We start from the raw sequence: 15549 nt of genomic DNA, 5'->3' as shown, positions 1-15549 counted from the left end.
CACCAAAAAACTAACGCCTCGTCAATGGCGGTGTTATGAACGTGCAGTATTCCGCGCGTTAACCGCCTACCACAGCTTGATAAAAGGAGCCCTATATCAACTGGCTCACCTTTATCCACATTTATTCACACCTTCAAAGAAGTCAAGCAAATTTGTGAGGAAAGATCTCCCTCGGCTGAATGCATGCTGACTGTCTTATTAAATCATGTTTGTCTACGTTTTCCACAATTTTATTTTTTTATAATTGTTTCTACCATTTTGGCCGTTACTGAAGTGAGGCTTAACGGTCTGTAATTTCCAGGATCTCACCTGGAACCCTTTTTAAAAAATCGGCGTAACATTGGCCACCCTCCAATCTTCAGGTACTATAGACGATTTTAGCGACAGATTACAGATCACTAACACCAGGTCAGCAATTTCATGTTTGAGTTCTTTTAGTACCCTGGGATGTATACCATCCGGTCCTGGCGATTTATCACTTTTTAACTTGTCGATTTGGCTTAGTACATCTTCCAGATTCACCGAGATTTCTTTCAGTTCCTCCGCATCATCACCCTTGAAAACCATTTCCGGTTCAGGTAGATCTCTTACATCTTCTTCCATAAAGACCGAAACAAAAAATTTATTCAGTCTTTCCACTATGGCCTTATCCTCCCTGAGAGCTCCTTTTGCTCCTTGATCATCCAATGGTCCCACAGATACCCTCACAGGATGTACCTACAAAAATATGAGTGTTTGCCTCTTTGCAAGTTTCTGTTCATATTCTTTCTTAGCTGTCTTTATCAATGCTTTGCATCTAACTTGCCAGTGCTTATGTTTCTTCTTATTTTCTTCATTCGGATCCTTTTTCCATTGTTTAAAGGCTGTTTTCTTGGCTCTAATAGCCTTTTCACTTCACCTTTTAACCACGCCAGCTCTCATTTCCTCTTCTTTCCATCTTTGCTGATACGTGGAATACATCTGGTCTGGGCTTCCACGATGGTATTTTTAAATAACATGCATGCCTGGTTTACAGTCCTAACCTTTGCAACTGATCCTTTTAGCTTCTTTTTAACTATTTTCCTCATTTTATCACAGTTGCACTTTCAAAAATGAAATGCCCCTTGGTTACAATGAATTTATGTGCACTAGGATAAGATATCATATATATATATATATATATATATATATATGGTTTCAGTGGAAGTAAAACCTGGATGTCTTAATCTGATCTCCTTTTTCTGGAGCCACATGGTAATGGTAACCCTAATAGTGAGGGAGCTCCCTTTATTTGCCAAATTATTGGAAAGGAGAACCCCAGCAATAGCTTAATCTTCAGGTGGAATGGAAGATGCCCTATCATGCATGCATCTTAATACTGGGACATGCTGTGCCACAGGTGTGTTATTGGCTTTTAAAGCACTTCTGTTCTAATTAGCATTTTCACTAGCATTCTTGAGAGCCTTGTGTGTCAGGGAAAATGCTGGTGTTACCATCCTGCTCACAGGCAATGTGGACTTGCTAAAGGTAAAGGTCATGGATTTGATATACCACCTGTCGTAAAACCAAAACAGTTTACATTAATCATATGCAGGTACTTTATCTGTGCCTAATGGACTCCAGGTCCAAAACATCTTGAATTTTTGGACCTGGAGCAATGGATGATTAAGTGTCTCGCCCCGAGTCACAAAATGCATAGTGGCCATCGAACTACTCTTCCATGACAAAGCTGAAGCTGTTTCAGTTCTAAACAGATTGGGGAGGGGAAGGACACAACTTTTGCTAAAAATCCACACCAATAAGCAATGCATAAATCTACCATACATACTTAAATATAAACAGAGTGTTTTTGGCAAAAATATACCACATCAAAAATTGCTTCTTGGTTTATATTCAAGCCTTTTCCCCACCCGTGATATCTGACATTGCTCTCCTTGCCTCCCTTCCCCATGGTTTCCCTCCTCTGCCACAGTCATCACTCAAACAAACTAAAAGAGCTCCCACTTCCTTCCTCCTCCCTTTCTCTCCTTCCCCTTGAACAGAAGACTGCCGCTGGAAGTCACAGCAGCCATTTTGACTGTAAAGATGGCATGGGCAGGAGTGGGGATTGCTCCAGCTCCAACTTGCTACTAGATCACCAGAGCAATAAATAGGGCATGCCAGAGGTGGGAAGTCTCTGGGTGGAGTAGGCCAAGAAGAGAGGAAGAGATAGCCCTTTTGGTTCAAGGGGGAGGGGTAAGGAAAGTGGAGGCGTGACACTACGGGGAGTGAAGAAAGGGGAGGAATGCTAGAATATAAACCCTAAATTTATATTCACATTTACATGTTTCCCCTAAAAAAATAAGGGGGAAAACATTATCTTGGTTTATATTCAATACGTAGCATGCAGACCCCAGGGTGGGCTCCATATGCTGGTTCGTGAGGATGATCACCCCCCTCACCAGATTCCAATTCACAGTGGTTATGTGGCCAGAGGTATCAGAGTGGTATGGTATGGGAAGTGAGGCATGTGGTGGCACCAGTCACTGCCTGTCATTACAGCAAATAATGGAGAGATGGGCAAAGTCAGTAGAGGAGGCAATGATTCTGTAAAGTGCCAACAAAAGCATTCACCAAAGACAAAGAATTTGTTGATTCTATGTGCAGCTGCAGCATATTCAGTAGTGATGTGTGTTGGTCAGACAGTATCTAATGTCTAGCATGATACCCCAAGCGACCACTAGACTAAGCCTCTCAAAAACAGTGGAGAGCCCTAGGGACCAGTACTAAAAGTGCTTTTTAACATATTGATAATCTGGAACTGGGAATAATGAGTGATCAAAATTTCTAAATGACACAAGCAGATTATGATAAATTGCAAGAAAACCCTATAATACTGGGAGACTAGGTATCCAAATGTCAAATTAAATCTAATATGAACAAATTCAAAGAGATTCACACAGGGAAAATACCCAAACTATAGCTACACGATGCTAGATTTCCTGGGTGGTAATTCCTAGTGTGCAAAGGATCTAGACCAGTGTTCTTCAACCGCTGGTCCGTGGACTGGTGCCAGTCCACATAAATTTCCTTCCGGTCCACAGGGCCGGTATGTGCATCGGGTCCCAGACAGTGCTATTCAGTCGCCGGTCCATGGTGCGATCGATGTGGCGTTGTCTTCGGGCCGGCTCCCTTTTCCTCAGTGCTGCAGTGCACAAAGCCATGGGCAGAGACTCCTACGCGCGTCCTGCACCTGAACCGGAAGCCTTCTCTCTGACTTCGCAATGTCAGAGGGAAGGCTTCCAGATGAGGTGCGGGATGTGCGAGGAGTTGCTACCCACAGCTTTGTGCACTGCAGCACTGAGGAAGAGGGAGCCAGCTCTAAGATAACACCAGGGGGCAGGCCAGAAGGCAAAGCACAGCATGGAGGGAGGGAGACAACAACGGTAAGAGGAATGATTTTATTTTTTTAATTTAGTGATTGATTTATATCTGCTTTCTGTTTAGGAAGAAATGCATTTGTTTCTGTTCCTCTGGGGTTGTACCGCTTGCAGTCTTGCATCTTAGGGTTTGTTTGTATATATTAGTACTTTTAGTTTCTGGTCCCGTATTTGCATGGGGTTATCTGTGTTCTGGTAGGAATGAATATTGAGAAGCATACAGTGTGCTCTGTGTAGTTTAATTTTGTGGCTAACATATTGTGTATGTATGTATATATGAAAAATGAATGGAAAAATGGTGTTACAATTAGTACTATTATGAGGGCGGGGTCTGGAGCAGAGATGGGTGGCCCACGACATAGCCCAGTGTTCTTCAACTGCTGGTCCGCAAACCGGTGCTGGTCCACAAAATAATTATTTTATTTCCATTGGTCCACAGATGTCAAAAGGTTGAAGAACACTGATCCAGACATCATTATGCATACATTAAAATTACTTTATTCATGTCTTCCAGTGATGTCATCGGCAAGATGGCAAGATGAACCAGCAGCTCCGAGCACACCCCGCAAATAAAGATGATATTTGCTAATATTCTCCTTGTATTACACCGATCAGATATACATTTATTGTTAACAAAAAATGTCTGTAGAGAACTCATGTTAAAAAAATGGAAAGAGATCAAAACGAACTCTTTAGCTGCGGACCGAGGTGGAAAAGTTGTCATACTGCTCAGTCCAGCAGACACACTTTTTGTGATTTGTGTTTATTATACTCGTAACTCAAGCACCACAGCTGTAAGACAGAATAATCATGATATACATTTCTGTATTAAGACTCAGACTCCTGAGGCAGGTCATTCGAGTCTTGATTACAATAAAAGAATTGAGCACCACAGGTCACCTTCTCTGTCCTTTTTTGTGGTGGCTTTAAGACACTATGGAGCGGCAGTGGCTTTACTCCAAGAAACCCCATCTCTCTGATATTGACCATAGCAAATTGCACAAAGAATGTGTGGGCTACTGTTATCACTCTACTGCCCCAGTTCACCGGCATGCAAGAACAGTAATCTTAATCAATAAAGCAGTTTCTTTTGAGGAGTATAGCACCTAGAGTGACTCACAGAGTCAATGGGTCATAGTCCATTGTTCCCTTTATGGGAATCCTTATCTTTTAGTCTCATTTTATACCTCAAATATTTATGATCAGACCTATTTTCCCATACTGCTTAAAATATTACTGAATTACCCTTGATGTGTGCTGCTTGTCAGGGGAGATTTCAATGCAGTAACAGATTTGCATCTAGAAAGAAAATCGATTGCTCAGTCTGGTGCCTCCTCAAATCATTGGGGAGGTGATCTTTTGTGCCCTGTGTTGGGGCTCCTCGACATCTGTTGCATATTGTTTAGGAGACTGTGAGTACACTCATGTCTTCCAGGCACATCTATCTTAAAACAGACTGGCTTATGTACTCTTGTCCGATTCTTCCATGAGACCAGTTGAGACTGTGGATATTATTCATGCAGTAATTTCTGACCATGCAATGTTTCGGCTTTCTCTCCTTGCCCCAAGGAGGGAAGGGAAGTCTTCGTGACAGGAAAAGCAATATTATGGAGGAAAATAATATCAGTCTTAACAGTATCATCATTTGAATCAACAGAGATTCTTTACTTGCTTTCACAATTGGCGATTGATTGCTCATCGTGCCTTGGCACAAAATCTGACCGAGGCAGCTCAGGGGTGATATGATAGAGGTCTATAAAATAATGAGTGGAGTGGAAAGGGTAGATGTGAATCGCTTGTTCAATCTTTCCAAAAATACAAGGACAGGAGACATGCGATGAAGCTACTAAGTAGTAGATTTAAAACATACCAGAGAAAATATTTCTTCATACAATGTATTATTAAAATCTGGAATTCGTTGCTGGAGAATGTGGTGAAATCAGTTAGCTTAGCAGCGTTTAAAAATGATTTGGATAATTTCCTAAAAGATAAGTCCATAGGACATTATTAAGATGGCTTGGGGAAATCCACTGCTTATTCCTAGATAAGCAGCATAGAATGTTTTGCCACTTGGGTTCTAGGTCGGCCACTGTTGGAAACAGGATACTAGGCTTGATGGACCTTCAGTCTGTCCCAGTATGGCAATTCTTATGTTATGTGTCTTATGGTTCTAGGATGAACTGTACTGTAATGATCTATGAAATTATGGCTTTTTAAGATGCAACTACTCTTCTGTAATTTAAGATGTTTGTTCCATTTTGTGTATGCTACTTTTGTAAGGCCACCTAGGAATAGGCGGTCGATAAATTTTTTTATAAATAATGTTCTTATCTTCAGCTGCAGCATACTATTAATACTCTGACCAGTGTCTACAGGCCAATTTCTTTATTAAATGTGGACCTGAAACTATATGCTAAGCTGCTAGCTAATAGACTTCTGGATATTATACCCAAATTAGTGGCACCTCAATAGGTGAGCTTTAAGGGTAGAAATACAGTGGCTAATGTGCGTTGGCTTTTATGTGTCATGGAGGTCTCCACCCACAAAACTCTGGAGGTCAGTTTTGACAGAAAGGGCCTTTGACTCCATCTCTTTATCCTATTTTTGGGAAGGATTGCACTGCTTCAGGTTCCAGAGTCCTATTATTTCCAAGATTCAAATTTTATATAAAGACCTCTGGGCTCAGGTACTGGGCAATAGAGTGCTTTCTGCTCCCTTTAATATCTTCTGAGGCACGTGGGCAAGGTTGCCCCTTCTCGCCTATCTTTTTTATTCTGGTTATGGAACCTTTAGCATTGCATCCGAAATATGAACCAGCTATCTGGGTTCTCAGAAATTTAAGGTAGCACTATTTGCAAATGATTTGTTTATGTAATTCACAAATCCTGTTTGCTTCCTGCAGTGTAACATAGTAAATGACAGCAGATAAAGACCTGAACAGTCCATCCAGTCTGCCCATAAGTTATACCCATTAAAAAGTACATGATTAGATTAACTTGTCTTTTCTGTGTGTCCTGGATATTTTAATACACTTTGGTTTGTGGATTAATACGAATAAATCAGAAGCTTTAAGTATAACAGAGAGATTGGATGGTAGGTAGCCTGGTACTTTTCCATTACGATGGGCAGGAGACAGCTTAAAATAATTAAGACTTAATATTCCGTGATGTCTGTCATCACTCTATTCTGCTAATATAATTTCTTTGTTACAAGCTACCTAAACTTTATGTGCTTAGTGGCATTCTTTACCATTTTCACTGTGAGGTTGTATATCTCTTTTAAAACTTATATTGTTGCCTAAGTAGTTATATCCACTGCAACATTTAGCCATTATTGTTAAACCCTGTGACTTGCATTGTTATAATAACATCATTAGAAAATTGGGGGGGGGCTCTAAGAGGCCACATCTTACTTTGACATAGCTCCAGCTACTACATAGACAACTGATTTCTTTAGCTCCGCCATAAATGTAGTGATCTTGAAGAATAAGCTTGCCTAGCTAACAGGGTCCCCCTTCCTTAATGTTTTTCCCTTAATTGTTCTTTCCTTTGAAATTGTAGTTCTACCCTTTTCCCCACCTTTTCAAGTATGATGTTTAAAAGTTAATCCATTGTATGTCTCTATGTGATTAATTTTAAATGTACATCACTTTGAATTTATTACAAAAGCGTTTTAATCATATTTTAATAAAACTTGTAAACTTGGTGATCTGGGATTAACCGATCTCTGCATCTATAATACTGCTTGTCACATGCGACTTCTTAGAGACTGGGTATTTGGTACCTCTGAATTTTGTGATGTGACCTTTGAGCGGACTTTGGGGGCACAGCAGGCTCTGGCTGACCTTGTGAATACAGGGGCCCGGACATTCCCTAAACTGGTTTGTCCTACTTATGAGTGTACTCTTGCAACCCATTCTGGGCTTCTTTTGGGAAGATGGGTTAAATAAATAAATATTAAAAATCACTATCTACTTAAGTCTGTGCGATGGGCATGGTTGACTTTCTGGGAGAAATTTGGCTTACATTCGACCTGCTCTACATATTTACCTATAGTAAGCAATGCTGACTTTCCTCTGGGATTAATGCATGCACATTTTTGTCACTGGTCCAGCAAGGGTTTATCATTTATAAAAGATGTGCTGGAGGAGGAGTATGAAACATTTGTATTGTTATCCTTTGATGCCTATAAAACCACCTTCCAGCTGGAGGATACAGAACGGTATGCCTATTCACAATTGCATCATTATGTACAGCCTCTTTTGTGAACCTAAGCAGTAGACTTTTCTGAATCTGTTTTTGATGAAACGTGGCCTCTTCCTGTGGTACATAAATGATTAATCAGTCATTATTACAAGGGATTTCAAAAGCAAGGGCCTTTAGAATATTGCATTCTTGCCTGCTGGACTGCAGATTTTGGACCTTATTCTCTAGACAGTCTTTTGGGCAGCAAGTCCACAGTTTGCAGAGACTATCCATCTTCAGGTGCTGCACTACAAGTTGCAATAGTGCATATATAGTATATCCACCCATCTAGAACAAAAAAATGGGTCTTCCATCAGATGGCTCCTATCAGGAATGTGGTGCACAGAATACCTCCTACAAAAACTGCATTTGGACATCTCGGCATGTTTTCCTTTTGCACTGCTGTATGTTCATATCTGGGTAGCCTATATCATCAATGTTGGGAGGCTACCCAAGTCTTTTGTGTGATGTAACTGACATTAGAGAGGGCATGAGATTTTCTGCTCTCTTTCTGTGTAAGATCTCTTTGATAGGGAACAGGTGCATAACCAACTGAATGAACTCTTGAAGATGGAAAGATTGTCTGTGGAGGTCCATGGCAGTAAAGCAAAGAAGAGATTTCTTAAGTTGTGGACTCCATACATGCATACCCTTTCACATAAGTAAATTCTATCTTTTTGAACACTCTTTAACAAACAGCATGAATCTAAAAGATATACGGTAGTTTTTGGTGATGATGTGGTTGATCCTCCTCTAAGATGTGAATTTCTGGTCACAGGAAGTTGGGAGGGGGCAGGTTTGTTGACAAGAGGTAGGGGGACTTGAGAAGGGTTCATGTTTGTGTGAAAAGTTTCACAATACACTTCCCCCTCCGTATTCGCAGGGGTTAAGGGCAGAGCCGGCACGCGAATATGGAAAAACTGCAAATAATATTCAGGCCGGTTCTGCCCTTATCCCCCACTTCCCCCGACTATTTTTAACCCTGTAAGTCCCCCCCCCCTTAAGCCTTACCTGGTGGTCTAGTGGGTTTTCAGGCAGGAGCAATCTTCCTACGCTCCTGACCCGTGCAGATCGCTCACAGGAAATGGCTGCCTTGGCCTCCCGTAGTCTCTCGAGCCATTTCCTGTGAGTGATCTGCACAGGGCAGGAGTGTGGGAAGATCACTCCTGCCTGAAAACTCGCTAGACCATCAGGTAAGGCTTAAGGGGGGGGGGCTTACAGGGCTAAAAATAGCCCAATAAATGGAAAAAAAAATTCTGGTCAAAAATTGCGAATAACCGAAACCATAGAAACGGAATTTGCGAATACGGAGGGGGAAGTGTAGAGGCTTACAGTCTTGTTTTACTTGCGCACTATAATGCCTTTGTTGTTGTTGTCCCATGATATTTGGTAAGACAGAGCATGTACTTTTTGACTTGAAACTTTCAAAAAATTTGCATAAATTATTTGCTCAATGTGCAGCAGCAGACAAAAATATGAATAGAATGTTAGGAATTATTAAGAAAAGACTGGAGATTAAAACATAGAATATCATAATGCCTTTGTATCGCTCCACTGTACAACTGCCCCTCAAGTATTGTGTGCAATTCTGGTCACTTCATCTCAAAAAAAGATATAATGGAATTTTAAGAAGAGTGACCAAAATAATTATGGTGATGGAACAACTCTGCTATAAGGGAAAGCTAAAGAGGTTAGTAGGACTTTTCTGCTTGGACAAGAGATAACTGAGGGGAGATACTATAGAAGTCTGTAAAATCATGAGCATAATGTGTAAATACAAATCAGCTCTTTACACTTTCAAAAAGTACAAAGACTAGGGGACATGCCATAAAGTTACTGAGTAGTACATTTAAAACAGATGATAAATGCTTTTTCATTCAATTAATAATTAAGCTCTAGAATTCAAGAAACTTAGGGGTCCTTTTACTAAAGCTTAGCACACACATTAATTGATAGTACTGTATACTACACACTGTGCATCCTATTTTATTCCGATATGGCACTTAGCACACATTAATGGCCATTGCTGGAAACAGGACTCTGGCTCAATGAGCCTTTGGTCTGAGCCAGTATGGTAGTTCTTGTGTTCTTAAGTAAAGGACTTTTTTTGGTAAAATCCCAAACAATGTTTTAAGATGGGGAAGTTCTTTAATTTACTAGGTATTTTTATTTTATGCCACCACACAAACTTCCACACAGTAGCACTTTTATACACTGGGTTAGTCTTTATCTGATTTCATTTTTCTATGTTTCTATTTGAGACAAGTACATTGGATCAGGGGATAATATGGTTAGTATGGTTAGGCAGACTAAATAGGTCATGTGTTCTTATCTGCTTTCATGTTTCTATATTTCTATTTAGGTATCAGGTATTATACATATTAACATAGCTCTGAATTTTGTCAAGCAAAATGGTTTACTAGTCTAACAATAAAAATGCATCATAATCATTGGTACTAAATGGCAAAAAAAATCATAGGTAGACAACTCAGAATATCTACTCCACGAGATATTACAAACTTATAAGACTAGCTTTTAGGAGCTAACACTGCTCAGAAAATCTAGTCAAGAAATAGATTAAATTAATTCATTGGTTCTCAACCCAGTCTTTGGGTCACACCTAGCCATTTAGGCTTTCAGAATACTTACAATTAATATACATGAGGTAGATTTGCATACAATGGAGACCATGTAGGCAAATTTATCTTATGCATATTCATTGTGGGGTATCCAGAAAACTTGACTGGCTAGGTGTGTCTTGAGGACAGTATTGAGAGCCCTTCAATCCATCCAAAGAAAAAGTACTGCTATATTTTATTTTATTTGCTAGTGTTCATTTATATGCCTCATCTGGACTAACTTGGAAACCACAAGTTATTTTTCTCAGTTGCCTAGAGGTGCCATCAAAATAATTACCTACTTCTCAATTATTACAACAAAGTAGACTTTCTATAATCAGTCAATAAATAGAAATAAAACAGAACAAAGAAAAGATTATACCTTTTTTTATTGGACTAACAATACATTTTGTGATAAGCTTTCAAAGGTAATCCTTTTTCAGATCAGAAATGAGCAGATGACCTACATCAGATTGCAAATGTGAAAACATAAAAGAAACAGGGAGAGACGAATGGGTGATCAGAGGGCAACAAAGCAGTATAATTTTATAGCTTATAATGTGATAGAAAATCCATATTTTTGTTAAGTCCTGTCTAGGGGGTACCAAAATATTTCATCATTTTAATTCCAAAGGATTTATGTTCCTGGAGGTTTTGAAATTTTCTTTTAGTATTCTCACCATAAAATCATTAGTGCAGTGCTCTAATCTGGCAAAATGCTGTCCTATACAAGTGTCATCCTGGTCAGCACTATAGTTTCTGATGTGGTGACAGTGTAGATTCAATCTGGTTTTAAGCATCTGGCTTGTCTCCCTATCATAGCATTCTTCTTCACATTTTTTACACTGAATAATATACACTACATTTAAAGAGCACATCTAGGATCCCTGTATGTTTTCCCCATGTGAATGACTGTGGGGTCCTGCAATACCTGTTTGGCACAATTTGCAATTTGATATACTGAAGACATGTGCCATTCTCTTTTTCAGTTTCTACTGGGAGCTTTGTTTTCTAATTTTTGTTTCAGATTAGGTAGTTTCATTATCTTTCAATAATTCACCCTCCTGATGAAGTAGCTGTAGATCTTTTATGATTCTTCTCAATTTTTCCATCTAAGGCAGGGGTCTCAAAGTCCCTCCTTGAGGGCTGCAATCCAGTCGGGTTTTCCCCAATGAATATGCATGAGATCTATGTGCATGCACTGCTTTCAATGCATATTCATTGGGGAAATCCTGAAAACCCGACTGGATTGCAGCCCTCAAGGAGGGACTTTGAGGTCCCTGATCTAAGGGGCACTCTCATCATTTTCTTTTCTTTGTACTGCAAAAAAGTTTTCTCTTGGAGTTTTGAGGGAAGAAGCAACCTTCTTGGAGATTATTTGGGGTTGTATCCTTTTTGTTTCAAGGATTCAGTCAGGTATTTAGCTCTGCTCTCGAGTCAAAGCGGATGCAGTGGTATCACGTGGCTTGGATGTATATAAAGGATTTTTCTGTATGTGAATGGCAGAAGCTAGAATTGTGGAGGTAGCTGCATCTGACAGTGAGTTTCTTGAATAGAGATGTTTTTATATTGCCATTGTTGATACTGTGGTGTTTAGAAAGTTGACTTTTTCTGTGGTGTAATCAGTTTTGAATTTGATTGAAGAATGGTATGCATTGAAAGCAAAATTGTTTGAGAGTCTTTCCTCAGTCCAAATCATAAAAATGTCATTAATATCCAGTAGTATTTTAGGGGATATGTATTTAAGAATGGCTCCTCCAGTTTTGCCATGAAAAGGTTAGCATACTGTATTGTGTTTTGTGGTGCCATCCTGGTGCCCATGATTTGCAGATATATATCATTATTTAAACAGAAATAGCTGAAGTTAGAATGAATTATATTTTGTAATAGTTTCTGGTGTCTATTGGCAGCTCAGGGTACATGTTTTTAGGAAATTACATGAAGCTATACCATTTGCATGGGGAATGCTGCTGTATAGTAAATCTACTACATCAATTGTGACCAGAAAGACACCTGGTGGTATCTGCTTGATGTTTTCCAATTTGTTCAGAAAGTTTTTGGTGTCTTGGGTGAAGCTGTTTTTGCACCAAGGGTTTAAGAAACCCCTCTCGAAGTTCAGATATTTTCTCTGAGAGTATGCCTTTATGATAGGTCTCTTGTGCAAGTGTGATAAATTCTCACGGTTTAATTCAGAACGATTTATAATCAGCTCCAATATTTGAGTCCCAAATATAGAACTCTATATTAAACCCTTACCTGGGTTTTTAAGGAATCCTCAGCTAGTTAATTTTTACAGCGGGAAGAATTATGTGGTTCTCATCACCGGCTTCCAATCTAGTCTATTTTATATTTAAATATTCTTTAATATTGTTCTTAAATTCTATAAAACTCTATTGTAGCCATTGTGGCCCGGATTCTGTATAGGACACCCGTCCCAGACGTCCTATACAGAATCGAAACAAAACCCGCCAAAGTAAACCCGATTCTATAACCGACATCCATGTTGCAGACACTGGTTACAGAATCGGGTTTTTGGCCCGGATTCTGTATAGGACGCGGCCACTATACTTTATCGCAGCAAGGATTAGTATAGCGGCCACAACTACGGCCGCCAGTCTCCCCAACACCCCCCCCCCCCCCGGCATTCACGGCAGGAGAGTGCCCAACCCCTTCCTGCCAAAAGCACCCGCCCCCCCCTCAAAGATCGCTGGCATGAGGGTACCCAACTCCTCCTGCTGGACTCCCCCAATGAACCCCCAAACAAAATGCCCTAACCGCCCTCCCCGGACCCCCCAATGGCCTCCCCGAAGATCACTGGCAGGAGGGTGCCCAACCTGTCCTGCTGGACCCTTCAACGCCCCCCTGAAGATCGCCGGCAGGAGGGTACCCAAACCCTCCTGCCAGACCCCTCCCCAACGAACCCCCCACCCCAGAACCCCCCTGAAGCTTACCGCCAAGTTGGCTGGACGGGTCTTCGCGCCATCCAGCCAGCAGGCCCGCCTCTGTCCAAATGAGGCAGGCCTACCCCTCCCCTGCCCAACCCACATGATCCTAGGGCCTGATTGGCCCAAGCGCCTAAGGCCCCTCCTATAGCGGGAGAGTGGGATTTTGCAAGACCAGAACACTAACTGTACTAATGACTTTATGGTGAGAATACCCATCCATCTCTCCCTGTTTCTCACCCCTCCCCAAACACTCTTACCTTCCCATGAGACTGTCATTGGAATGCTTTTATGTTTCACATAAATATTCTGATATAGATCATTTGCTCCTTTCTGAATTACTGATCTGAAAAATAGTTACCTTTAAAAGCTCATCACAAAATATATTAATTTAATCCAAAAAATATTATTTTATTTCAATTTATTACATTTAATAGTGGACTAACAAGGCTATCCTACCACTTTACCTTGGAGTTATAACAGGAAGAATTATTTCTATTTAGAAAGGTGGTCAAGCGTGGCTAAGAAACTTATCTTTATACGTATTTAATGCATTCTAATGCCCTTGAGTTGCCTGCTTGGACTATAACTATTAGGGGGAAGACTGCAGATTAATTTCAATTAGTTGAATACTATTTCCCTTTTAAAGATAGTAAATATATCTCACTAATTTTGGGCTAGGCAGAGGGTGGTGGCATCCCACCAAAGGTTTGCGTTTGTTAATACTAAACTGGACCCCTCCCACCAATATGACTACCTTACCCTCGACACCATCCACTCCTGACAGATAAAGTAGACCTATAAATAAAGCATAGTGCAGAGATAGCAAGTCAAGAGGCATTTGACTGCCCTCGTACACCGAGAATCGCTCTTCACACGCATTCACGGACAAGAACCCAACCCCTCCCTCCAAGAACTGGCATCTCCAACACCTTTCCACTCTCGCAAGTTCCACACCTTTTCCCCCTCTCCTCCCCGCCCAAGGTCTCAACCTCCTCTTTATCCCACCTTCAAACTTGCCTTTGAGGGCTCCGGCAACGGCAACAATTCATACAGGTGGCCTACACCCAGACCCGGAACTTTCCTTCTCCAGCGCCCCGCCCCATTCTGACGCGACTTCCTGTTTCCGGTGAGGCGGGACTCGGCAGAGGGGGGGGGGGATGCCGGAGGAGGCAGGTTCAGCGCTGGTCGCCGGCAGCTTGTATTAATTGCTGTTGCCACGGTGACCTGAGAGGGCGAGAAGAGATACCAGATTGGGGACGAGGGACAGGGCTTGGGTTTTAATAGAGAGACCAGAGAGTGTTTGCTTCGTCTTTCTGTATCCCGACACTGATAAATCGGACAGTTTTCGACGTGTTTGGGGTTCTCCAGTACTGCCAGGAATGTTGTAGGGCCGTCTTTGAAAAAATCGCTAAGGCGAGAGCTCCCAGTTCTCTATAAACCTTGCGTGTGTCTAGTAAAGGGTAGTATGCGCCCTGAAATTCCCAAACTTATTCTTTGACTCGAACCTTTCAGTGCCTGTAGCTTAATTTCTCTGTTTATGTGACTGAATGAAGAAGCATTTTGTGTGAGAACCATGCTCTACAGGTAGAAATGGCTCTTTATAAAATTGTATGGATATATGCATGTGTAAGTAACATAGTAAATGACAGCAGATAAAGAGACCTGAACGGTCCATCCAGTCTGCTCTGTAATCACACACATTACAATTCAATTATTAAATTAAAATGCATTTTTTTATTTGTTATTTTTGGACCATAGACCTTAAAAGTCCACCCAGTACTTTCCTTAGTTCAAGCTACTAGAGTTGCCTTCAAAGCTCATTCCAGCCTATCCAAACTATCTCATCTTTTATGGGATTCAGACTGTGAAAGTCTGCCCACCGCTATCATGTTCCAAATTGTTGGGGCTCCGATCCAAGCACTCCCTAAACCGAATTGCCATATACAGTACAGGACACAGATTGTGCAAGTCTGCACAGTACCGGCCTTTAGTTCTTCAATTTATATTATTCAAAGAGATCTTCTGTGTTCATGCCAAAAGGAACGTGTAATTTTGAGTTGTCTGCCTTTAGGTGTTCCTTAGGTCTGCACTCGGCATTTGGGTGGAACCGTTGTATACTTGTGTATTTTACTTTATTAAATACTGTTTTTCCCAAAAATAAGACCTACCCAGAAAATAAGCCCTAGCATGGTTTTGAGGATAGCTCCTAATATAAGCCCTACCCCAAAAATAAGCCTTAATTAAGATCTCTTCCTCCCATCCCTATGTGCACTGAAATATCACTGACCCTCCCACCGTGTTATACCTATCCATCCCTTTGTGCACCGGAACACCACAGACCCTC

The 15549-nt window shown here is 40.9% G+C and overlaps 1 protein-coding gene across 3 annotated transcripts in view; it reads right to left on the bottom strand.

The window, feature by feature from the left end:
• Window positions 1-14317, bottom strand: part of ASB8 (ankyrin repeat and SOCS box containing 8) — a 40352-nt gene extending 26035 nt beyond the window's left edge. Inside the window, exon 1 of one of the 3 annotated variants that reach the window (XM_033915164.1) lies at window positions 14211-14317. The gene's annotated coding sequence lies outside the window, so the exon portion shown is untranslated. The remainder of the gene's footprint in view (window positions 1-14210) is intronic. The other 2 variants (XM_033915163.1, XM_033915166.1) reach the window with 2 other exon arrangements.
• Between the last annotated feature and the right edge of the window lie 1232 nt (window positions 14318-15549).

The sequence above is a fragment of the Geotrypetes seraphini genome, chromosome 11, assembly GCF_902459505.1.
Source record: "Geotrypetes seraphini chromosome 11, aGeoSer1.1, whole genome shotgun sequence".
NCBI classification, from domain to species: Eukaryota; Metazoa; Chordata; class Amphibia; order Gymnophiona; family Dermophiidae; genus Geotrypetes; species Geotrypetes seraphini.
Note: the sequence above shows the minus strand (reverse complement) of the source record. Positions and strands in the feature narration are given on the sequence as shown.